The sequence below is a fragment of the Chrysoperla carnea genome (assembly GCF_905475395.1).
Source record: "Chrysoperla carnea chromosome X unlocalized genomic scaffold, inChrCarn1.1 SUPER_X_unloc_91, whole genome shotgun sequence".
Classification (NCBI taxonomy): domain Eukaryota; kingdom Metazoa; phylum Arthropoda; class Insecta; order Neuroptera; family Chrysopidae; genus Chrysoperla; species Chrysoperla carnea.
In genome coordinates this window covers 12,501-22,500 of record NW_025408224.1, presented here as the reverse complement: position 1 = coordinate 22,500, position 10,000 = coordinate 12,501, and the positions used below count along the sequence as shown (strand labels likewise).

Here is a 10,000-nt window from a genome sequence, read left to right as displayed (position 1 = left end):
AGCTTCACATTATAAATAATGTTTTTAAGCAAGCTAGAGATCTCACCCATTTAAAGTTTGAGAATAGGTTGAGGTCGTTTCGGCCCCAAGGCCTCTAATCATTCGCTTTACCGGATGAGACTCTTATATAATGAACGCCAGCTATCCTGAGGGAAACTTCGGAGGGAACCAGCTACTAGATGGTTCGATTAGTCTTTCGCCCCTATACCCAGTTCCGACGATCGATTTGCACGTCAGAATCGCTACGGACCTCCATCAGGGTTTCCCCTGACTTCATCCTGACCAGGCATAGTTCACCATCTTTCGGGTCCCAGCGTGTACGCTCTAGGTGCGCCTCTATTATAATATAATCCGAAAACTAAATTATAATAATATAAGACGCCCTAGGAGTGCGATATTTAATACATAATATAAATATATCCTCCTTTTATCATTTATAAAAAAATATAAATAATATTTACTTTCATTGTGCCTTTGGGTTTCATAAAATTTATAAATATTTCGATGAAAAAATATTTTATTCCCAATGACTTGCGTACATGCTAGACTCCTTGGTCCGTGTTTCAAGACGGGTCCTGAAAGTACCCAAAGCTATATCGTCGCTGACAGATAAATTTTTAATAAAAAAAAATGAGCCAGTTCATTATCATACACCTACTGACAGTTAAATAGTATCATATAACGGCATAAAATCCGTATATATAATATGTTTTAATAAAAAAACCTATTTATACTCGTGGTGGATCTGAACGCGTTAATAACGCGACTCAATATCAATTTATAATTAATACCATCAAACAATTAATCAAGAAACATAGGCGTTTAACATACACAAAATATTATCAAAAAATAATATTGTACATTAATCAACGCACCAATGCCTATAGATTAATATTTAATGGGTCGCAACGTCCTACAAGATGAGAAGTGCATACCTCGTTATCATACAATTAACAATATACAGCAGTGCATATATTTTTACTAAAAATAAATTCCTAATAAAAATTTTTGTCACATGCTAGTACAAATTGGTTGATTAACGATAAAAAGTAAATGAATCTCATCTTTCGACCTTTCGGGTTTCTCAGGTTTACCCCTGAACGGTTTTACGTACTCTTTAACTCTCTCTTCAAAGTTCTTTTCAACTTTCCCTCACGGTACTTGTTCGCTATCGGTCTCGTGGTAATATTTAGCCTTAGATGGAGTTTACCACCCACTTAGAGCTGCACTCTCAAGCAACCCGACTCTAAGGAAAGATTCACCTATCATCAATAATAATCACTACGGGCCTGGCACCCTCTATGGGTATATGGCCCCATTCAAGATGGACTTGGATGTATTATATAACAATAGGTTTATATTGAATCTTCCTAAACACTACATTCCCCAAGTGTCTGTTTATCAGCCACGGGGTTCAGTGCTGGGCTTATCCCTGTTCGCTCGCCGCTACTAAGGGAATCCTAGTTAGTTTCTTTTCCTCCGCTTAATAATATGCTTAAATTCAGCGGGTAATCTCACCTACTCTGAGGTCGTAAAAGTTTTTAGAAGTATTAAAACAAAAATTTTTTTTATATATTATGTTTTTGTTATATTTTATAAGTAAACAATTTTCTTAATTATTCATACTCAAATTTTTTTAATATTATTATATAATATTATTTTTATATTTATCTAAAGAGAAGAAAATAAAAAATAAATAATTATATATATTAATTTTTTTCGAGTATATTGAAAATTTTATTACAAATAAAATATTCCATAACAAAATATTAATATATAATATTTTTGTTTATTCTTCTTTATTTAATATTTTAAAAATATATTATTAATATCATTTATTATTAATATTATTATTAACATAAAGTTTTATAATATTATATATAAATGATAAAAAATAATATTGATATATTAATTTAAAAATGTCGACAAATAATAAAAAATATATAAATTTTAAATGCTATTAAAAACATTTTATATTTATTTTTTTCTTATATTTGGCGTAAAACATTCATATATAAATAATTTTACATTTCTTTTATAAAAATTTTATTTATCAATTTAATTAAATATGAAAAAATAAATTTTCTTTTTTAATTATTGATAAATTTCTTTTTCATAAAAAAAATTTTATGTAAAATAATCTTTTATTATATTAATATAATGTATACGACCCTCAGCCAGATGTGGTCCGGGAACAGTATCCAAGGACCGCAATGTGCGTTCGAAATGTCAATGTTCATGTGTCCTGCAGTTCACAAGTTGACGCGCAATTAGCTGCGTTCTTCATCGACCCACGAGCCAAGTGATCCACCGTCCAGGGTAATCTTTTTAAATTTTAAATGTAAGTATTATTATTAATAATAATCTTTATTTTTAATATAAAAAATAAAATTATTAATTTATATATCTTTATAAATTCTTTTAAAATAAAAAAATTTTTCTAGAATATAAATTATATATTTTATTTTAAATATATATATATAAATTAAAGATATTATGGTATTAATAAATATATACATAACATTTTTGATATTTTTGTTAGTGCTAGCTAGATATAATAATTAATATTTGGTATATTTTATAGAAATGTATTTATTTTTTTTTTATAAATTATTTTCTACATAAAAATATATATAATATTAATATGGTACAAAACAAATGGGTTTGTTTTTTAACATAATAACTTTTAATAAAAAAAAAGAAATATCAAGACAAAACATAAAGAAATTTAAATTTGAAATAAATTTTATTCTTTAAAAAAATTTTATCTTGTGTTTTCTTTATTTTTATTATATAACATAGAAAAATAAAAATATAGATTATATCAATTATAATCTTATTTTATTTTTCTTAATAGAGATTATATACATATAAACAAATAATTTCAATATATTCTATTTTTAATTTCACTTTTTTATAAGAGAAATTATTTATAGATTTTATTAATAATTATTGTTTAATAATAATAATAATATTGAATATAAAAATATTTTATATGTAACAAATATATTATTAATATTTATATAATATTCTCTATATTATATGTATAGATATATTATGTGTATAAAAAAAGTTTGGCGTATTACTTTAATATGATATCATAACCAAAATAAATCTCTTTTAACACATAATTACTATTATATATTTTGAGAAAATTACATATTAATATGTTATTTTGTTAAAAAAAATATTTCTTATCAATAATATTTTTATTTTTTGGAATATTTAAAAACAATACAAAAAATATAAATAAATATATTTTATATATATCGTTAATGATCCTTCCGCAGGTTCACCTACGGAAACCTTGTTACGACTTTTACTTCCTCTAAATGATCAAGTTTGGTCATCTTCCCAGCAACATCGGCAATATCAGAAATATTGCCGCGTACCAGTCCGAAGACCTCACTAAATCATTCAATCGGTAGTAGCGACGGGCGGTGTGTACAAAGGGCAGGGACGTAATCAACGCGAGCTTATGACTCGCGCTTACTGGGAATTCCTCGTTCATGGGGAACAATTGCAAGCCCCAATCCCTAGCACGAAGGAGGTTCAGCGGGTTACCCGGACCTTTCGGCCTGGGAGGACACGCTGATTCCTTCAGTGTAGCGCGCGTGCGGCCCAGAACATCTAAGGGCATCACAGACCTGTTATTGCTCAATCTCGTGCGGCTAGAATGCCGCCTGTCCCTCTAAGAAGAATTATTTGTACGCCGGCAGTAAAAACCACATCAAAAAACTGCGTACCCATACACCATAACATATGCAACATAAAGCACAATATATACAAAATATAATCTTGATCGTTAAATCTCAAAAATACATGCATATATAAATACAATACATAACACACATGAAAATGAATGAAATGGGAAACAAACAGCCGATGGGCCTTGAGATGCCGGTAAAGTACGTCTATTTAGCAGGCTAGAGTCTCGTTCGTTATCGGAATTAACCAGACAAATCGCTCCACCAACTAAGAACGGCCATGCACCACCACCCACCGAATCAAGAAAGAGCTCTCAATCTGTCAATCCTTCCGGTGTCCGGGCCTGGTGAGGTTTCCCGTGTTGAGTCAAATTAAGCCGCAGGCTCCACTCCTGGTGGTGCCCTTCCGTCAATTCCTTTAAGTTTCAGCTTTGCAACCATACTTCCCCCGGAACCCAAAAGCTTTGGTTTCCCGGAAGCTGCCCGCCGAGTCATCGGAGGAACTTCGGCGGATCGCTAGCTGGCATCGTTTATGGTTAGAACTAGGGCGGTATCTGATCGCCTTCGAACCTCTAACTTTCGTTCTTGATCAATCAAAACATTTTTGGCAAATGCTTTCGCTTCTGTCCGTCTTGCGACGATCCAAGAATTTCACCTCTAACGTCGCAATACGAATGCCCCCATCTGTCCGTATTAATCATTACCTCGGAGTTCCGAAAACCAACAAAATAGAACCGAGGTCCTATTCCATTATTCCATGCACACAATATTCAGGCAAAATTTGAGCCTGCCTTAAGCACTCTAATTTGTTCAAAGTAAACGTACCGGCCCACCTCGACACTCAATTAAGAGCACCGCGACGGGATTGCAATTGGGGGCTGCCACCGCTCTTAACGGTTAAACACTTACGACAAATTACATAATAAAAATATATATAATGCATTAAATAAATAATAACACTAAAATATACTTTATACATAATCTGTACCACCCACCGGTAGGACGTCCCACATAACATGCTAGTTAAACAATGCGAGCATTGAACCAACAGTGTAGGACACAGATTCGACTACGAGCTTTTTAACCGCAACAACTTTAATATACGCTATTGGAGCTGGAATTACCGCGGCTGCTGGCACCAGACTTGCCCTCCAATGGATCCTCGTTAAAGGATTTAAAGTGTACTCATTCCGATTACGGGGCCTCGGATGAGTCCCGTATCGTTATTTTTCGTCACTACCTCCCCGTGCCGGGAGTGGGTAATTTGCGCGCCTGCTGCCTTCCTTGGATGTGGTAGCCGTTTCTCAGGCTCCCTCTCCGGAATCGAACCCTGATTCCCCGTTACCCGTTACAACCATGGTAGGCGCAGAACCTACCATCGACAGTTGATAAGGCAGACATTTGAAAGATGCGTCGCCGGTACGAGACCGTGCGATCAGCTTAAAGTTATTCAGAGTCACCAAATTAAACGATGCAAATTAAAATTTACACCGATTGGTTTTGATCTAATAAAAGCATTCCTTCCATCTCTGGTCGGAACTCTGTTTGCATGTATTAGCTCTAGAATTACCACAGTTATCCAAGTAAATGTGGGTACGATCTAAGGAACCATAACTGATATAATGAGCCTTTCGCGGTTTCACCTTAATTTGGCTTGTACTGAGACATGCATGGCTTAATCTTTGAGACAAGCATATGACTACTGGCAGGATCAACCAGGGAACTATTTGTATTTATAATATTAAATATATAATAATATACATGATATTTTTGTTTTCTTATTATAAGAAAAAAAATTTTCATACAATAATTATTAATATATAATAATATTATTACAATTTCATTTTAAATATCAGATGGTCTCACCCATTACTGATATAAATTTTTTTTTTTTTATATCTCTATTGTTTTAAAATTAATAGAAAAAACATATGAGATATATATATTATTATTAATTTTTTTTTTTTTCAAATATATATTTTATTATGTCATTTATATAATTTTTTTGCTTTTACAAAAAGAAATATATAACATGTTATTCATAATAAATATTATTGAATAAAAAAAAAAAATAATAATTATGATTTTTGTCAGACCATCACCAAATGGGTCTTAAAATATTTCAAACATTTTCTCATACTCGTCGCTAGATTGAAAGCGTCATTTATTTTTTAATTTTATTTAAAAAGTTAATTTTAAATAAAAAACGTTATAATAACACTTAATATTCTCGCTTGGTATGAGGTGAGTCAATGTAATATTATTTATAAAAATAATTTTTATATAAATATTGTGTGCTCATATGGGAGTGTAAAGTTTAAAACTTATAACCCATGAACTTGCTTTGACAAAAAAATTTATATGTTATTCTATTTATAATCAATAATTTAATAAAAAAAAAATTTTTTTTAAATATTGATATAAAAAGATATACATATAGAGGTTTTTTTACAAAATTCTCATTAATTTTTTTACAAAAATAATAATACAATATTTAATATCAAAATAATCCAAACTGATTACCATCCAGACTATTATCAATATATATAAGATTGTATTATTATTCATTTCAATACATATTTATTAAAACTGAGATAAAATTTCATATATTAATAAATATGCATGTGTAAAAAAAAAATTTTTTATATAATAATTGAAAATGTTTTTGCTATTATTTTATATACATACATTAAATAATTGATAACAATTTAATACAATGTACACCTAAAAAATAATAACAGCATATACATATTCGAAACATTACTAGCAAAAAAACCAAAATACAATATTAAATATCAAAATAAACCAAACTGATTACCATCCAGAATATTTTGAGTATATATATATATATAATTTTGTATATTTTGCGTTCATGTTAATAAAATATATAAATGATACATATTTGAAAAGTGTTATTCTTCTTTCTGTTTTTTCGTAATATCATGGTGTCCATAGACATGCAAAAGCGTCATACCAAGCCATATACATACCTACACCACCTTTGTTGAATGATACACGAACAGTATGAAAATTAAACAACATATTCAATATAATTTTATATTATACTAAAATAAATGTTATTCTATTAAGAAAGTGTATATTTTTAAATTTGGCATTCATTACATAGTCAAAATACAATAATAATATAGATGATACATATACGATAATTGTTATTTTTCTTTCTGTTTTTTCGTGATATCATGGTGTCCATAGAATTGCAACGACGTCATACCAAGCCATATACAACTCTACACCACCTTTGTTGAATGATACACTTAGAGTATGAAAAATAAACAAATTATACTATATCATACTATATCATATATGTAAGACTGTTGAACATAATACCACAAAATACACTATTTCATATAGATATACATTCATTCTTGTCAACATAAAAGTACGTTATAAATGATACATATACAATAAGTTTTATTCCTCTTTCTGTTATTCCGTAATATCATAGTGTCCATAGAATTGCAACGACGTCATACCAAGCCATATACAACTCTACACCACCTTTGTTGAATGATACACGGACAGTATGAAAAATAAACAACCTATTCTATACCATTTAATATCATACTAAAACATGAAACAAATGTTATTCTATTAAAAAGTGTATTATTTTATTATATTTAGTATTCATTACACAGTCAACATACATAAATGATACATATACGATAAGTGTTATTCCTCTATCTGTGCATCCGTAATATCATAGTGTCCATAGAATTGCAACAACGTCATACCAAGCCATATACAACTCTACACCACCTTTGTTGAATGATACACGGACAGTATGAAAAATAAACAACTTATACTATACCATACTATATCATATGTGTGAGACTGCTGAACGTAATACCACTAATACACTGTTATACATAGATATACATTCATCTCATTAACTTACACGCACTATCCATCATATATATTAAAGACATTACACCCGGTGCTTCAAACTCAAAATATGATAATGTTTAAAATGGCTTTAAACATCATAAACTTTACAGAATAATCAAAATTTAAAGAAAAAAATTTTTAAAAAAAAATTTTTTTCAGCTAAAAATTTTTATTTTGGGACCAAAAAAATTTTTTTTTGCTTTTATCATATTTTATTAAATGAAATTTATGCATTATAATAAATTATTCAATAAACATTAATAATTATAATAAATTATTAAAAAATTTTTGGAATTAATGCAAATTTTTAGAAAAAAATGTATATTTTTTTTTTATATACAAATCGTACATGTTATATTGCGACAGGGTACCGGTATAATACATGTGATACATATGTAGATTTTCGAAAAAAATTTTATCCTTTTAAATGGTCCTAAATACTATATAAAGGTAAAATATATAGAATTTTTCGGGATTCATTAAAAAATTTTAGGGAAAAAATTTCATTTTATTTTATATACAAATCGTACATGTTATATTGCGACAGGGTACCGGTATAATACATGTGATACATATGTAGATTTTCGAAAAAAATTTTATCCTTTTAAATAGTCCTAAATACTATATAAAGGTGAAATATATAGAATTTTTCGGGATTCATTAAAAAATTTTAGGGAAAAAATTTCATTTTATTTTATATACAAATCGTACATGTTATATTGCGACAGGGTACCGGTATAATACATGTGATACATATGTAGATTTTCGAAAAAAATTTTATCCTTTTAAATAGTCCTAAATACTATATAAAGGTAAAATATATAGAATTTTTCGGGATTCATTAAAAAATTTTAGGGAAAAAATTTCATTTTATTTTATATACAAATCGTACATGTTATATTGCGACAGGGTACCGGTATAATACATGTGATACATATGTAGATTTTCGAAAAAATTTTTATCCTTTTAAATAGTCCTAAATACTATATAAAGGTAAAATATATAGAATTTTTCGGGATTCATTAAAAAATTTTAGGGAAAAAATTTCATTTTATTTTATATACAAATCGTACATGTTATATTGCGACAGGGTACCGGTATAATACATGTGATACATATGTAGATTTTCTAAAAAATTTTTATCCATTTAAATGCTTCTAAATACTGTATAATGCAAATATATATAATAATTTACAGAATTAATACAAAATTTTTATTGTACAAATTCACATTAATAGTTAATTGGTTAAAAAAAAATTTCAATACACAATGGGAATCAGGCTATTTTATTGGAACTTATTTATAATTAATTCATAATATATTTTTCTATATAAATTGATTAATTGTTTTTACATTCACCGTGTAAACGTATACACCATTCAAGTAACATAAAAAAAAAAAAAAAAAAAAAAATTATTATTATATTCTAGTAATACATAATAGTTATTCGCTAAAAAATATTTAATAGACAATAAAAATCTGACTATTCTGTTGTGAACTTATAAATTATTGATTCAAAATATATTTCTCTACCTAAATTTATTAATTGTATACACGCCCCCATGTACGTTGTTCAAGTCATATATTATTTTGCATAAGGATTACAAATAAATATTATATAATAAATAAGAGTTAATAAAAATTTAAAATTTATTATCCATTTTAAATTTATCAGCTAAATAAATATTTTTACATTCTTTTAAATTATTACTTTTTATTGTATTAAGAGTATATATCTAGTTTTATTAATCTTAATCCTTTTACAAGCACTAATATTATTTATACATAATATATTTTTATTTTATGTATGGAAAGCATAACTTGCTAAATACATCCTAACAATTTAAAAACTTTTCATTTGATTAATATTATTTACAATAGCTAATATTAATAGAATCTGAATAATCAAAATTATTTCTTTAAATATATGAATTCCGAATGTAAGTGTCCATCATAATACTTCATTAAGTTTATATTTGGCTAGCAACCTGTTATGCATAAATTGCTTTAAAGGTTGCCTACTAAACATATTATAATTATAATTATTAACAATTTTTGTCAATTGCGATTGCATTTTTTAGTATAATCAATGGTAGCGATTATAAGTAAAAACAATTAAAATCATTATAATAATTGTTAGCGATTATAATCAATATTGATAAGATGGAAACAAAAAGTGTTTATTCATAAAAAAAGCTCTTTAATTTATTACATTTAAAAACAAAAATTTTCTAACATAATAAATTAAAGAGCATTTATTATCAATACCATTTCTTACCATAATCGACTAAAAATATTATTATAACTAATAACTTTATTTATAAATAAGCAACCATTTTATTATTAATAGATTTAATAATATTAATTGTAAATTATAATAATAATCA

General features: G+C 27.6%; 3 non-coding genes across 3 annotated transcripts in view; all 3 read right to left on the bottom strand.

Moving 5' to 3' along the window:
• LOC123304772 overlaps positions 1–1,532 on the bottom strand; it is a 4,577-nt gene extending 3,045 nt beyond the window's left edge. The window contains exon 1 of the ribosomal RNA XR_006536758.1: positions 1–1,532. This exon is cut by the window's left edge and continues 3,045 nt beyond it. This is a non-coding gene — a ribosomal RNA (large subunit ribosomal RNA).
• A 635-nt stretch (positions 1,533–2,167) lies between these two features.
• LOC123304773 lies at positions 2,168–2,322 on the bottom strand. The gene has a single exon (XR_006536759.1). It is a non-coding gene; the product is annotated as a 5.8S ribosomal RNA (ribosomal RNA).
• A 951-nt stretch (positions 2,323–3,273) lies between these two features.
• Positions 3,274–5,429, bottom strand: LOC123304774. The gene has a single exon (XR_006536760.1). It is a non-coding gene; the product is annotated as a small subunit ribosomal RNA (ribosomal RNA).
• Positions 5,430–10,000: the final 4,571 nt, after the last annotated feature.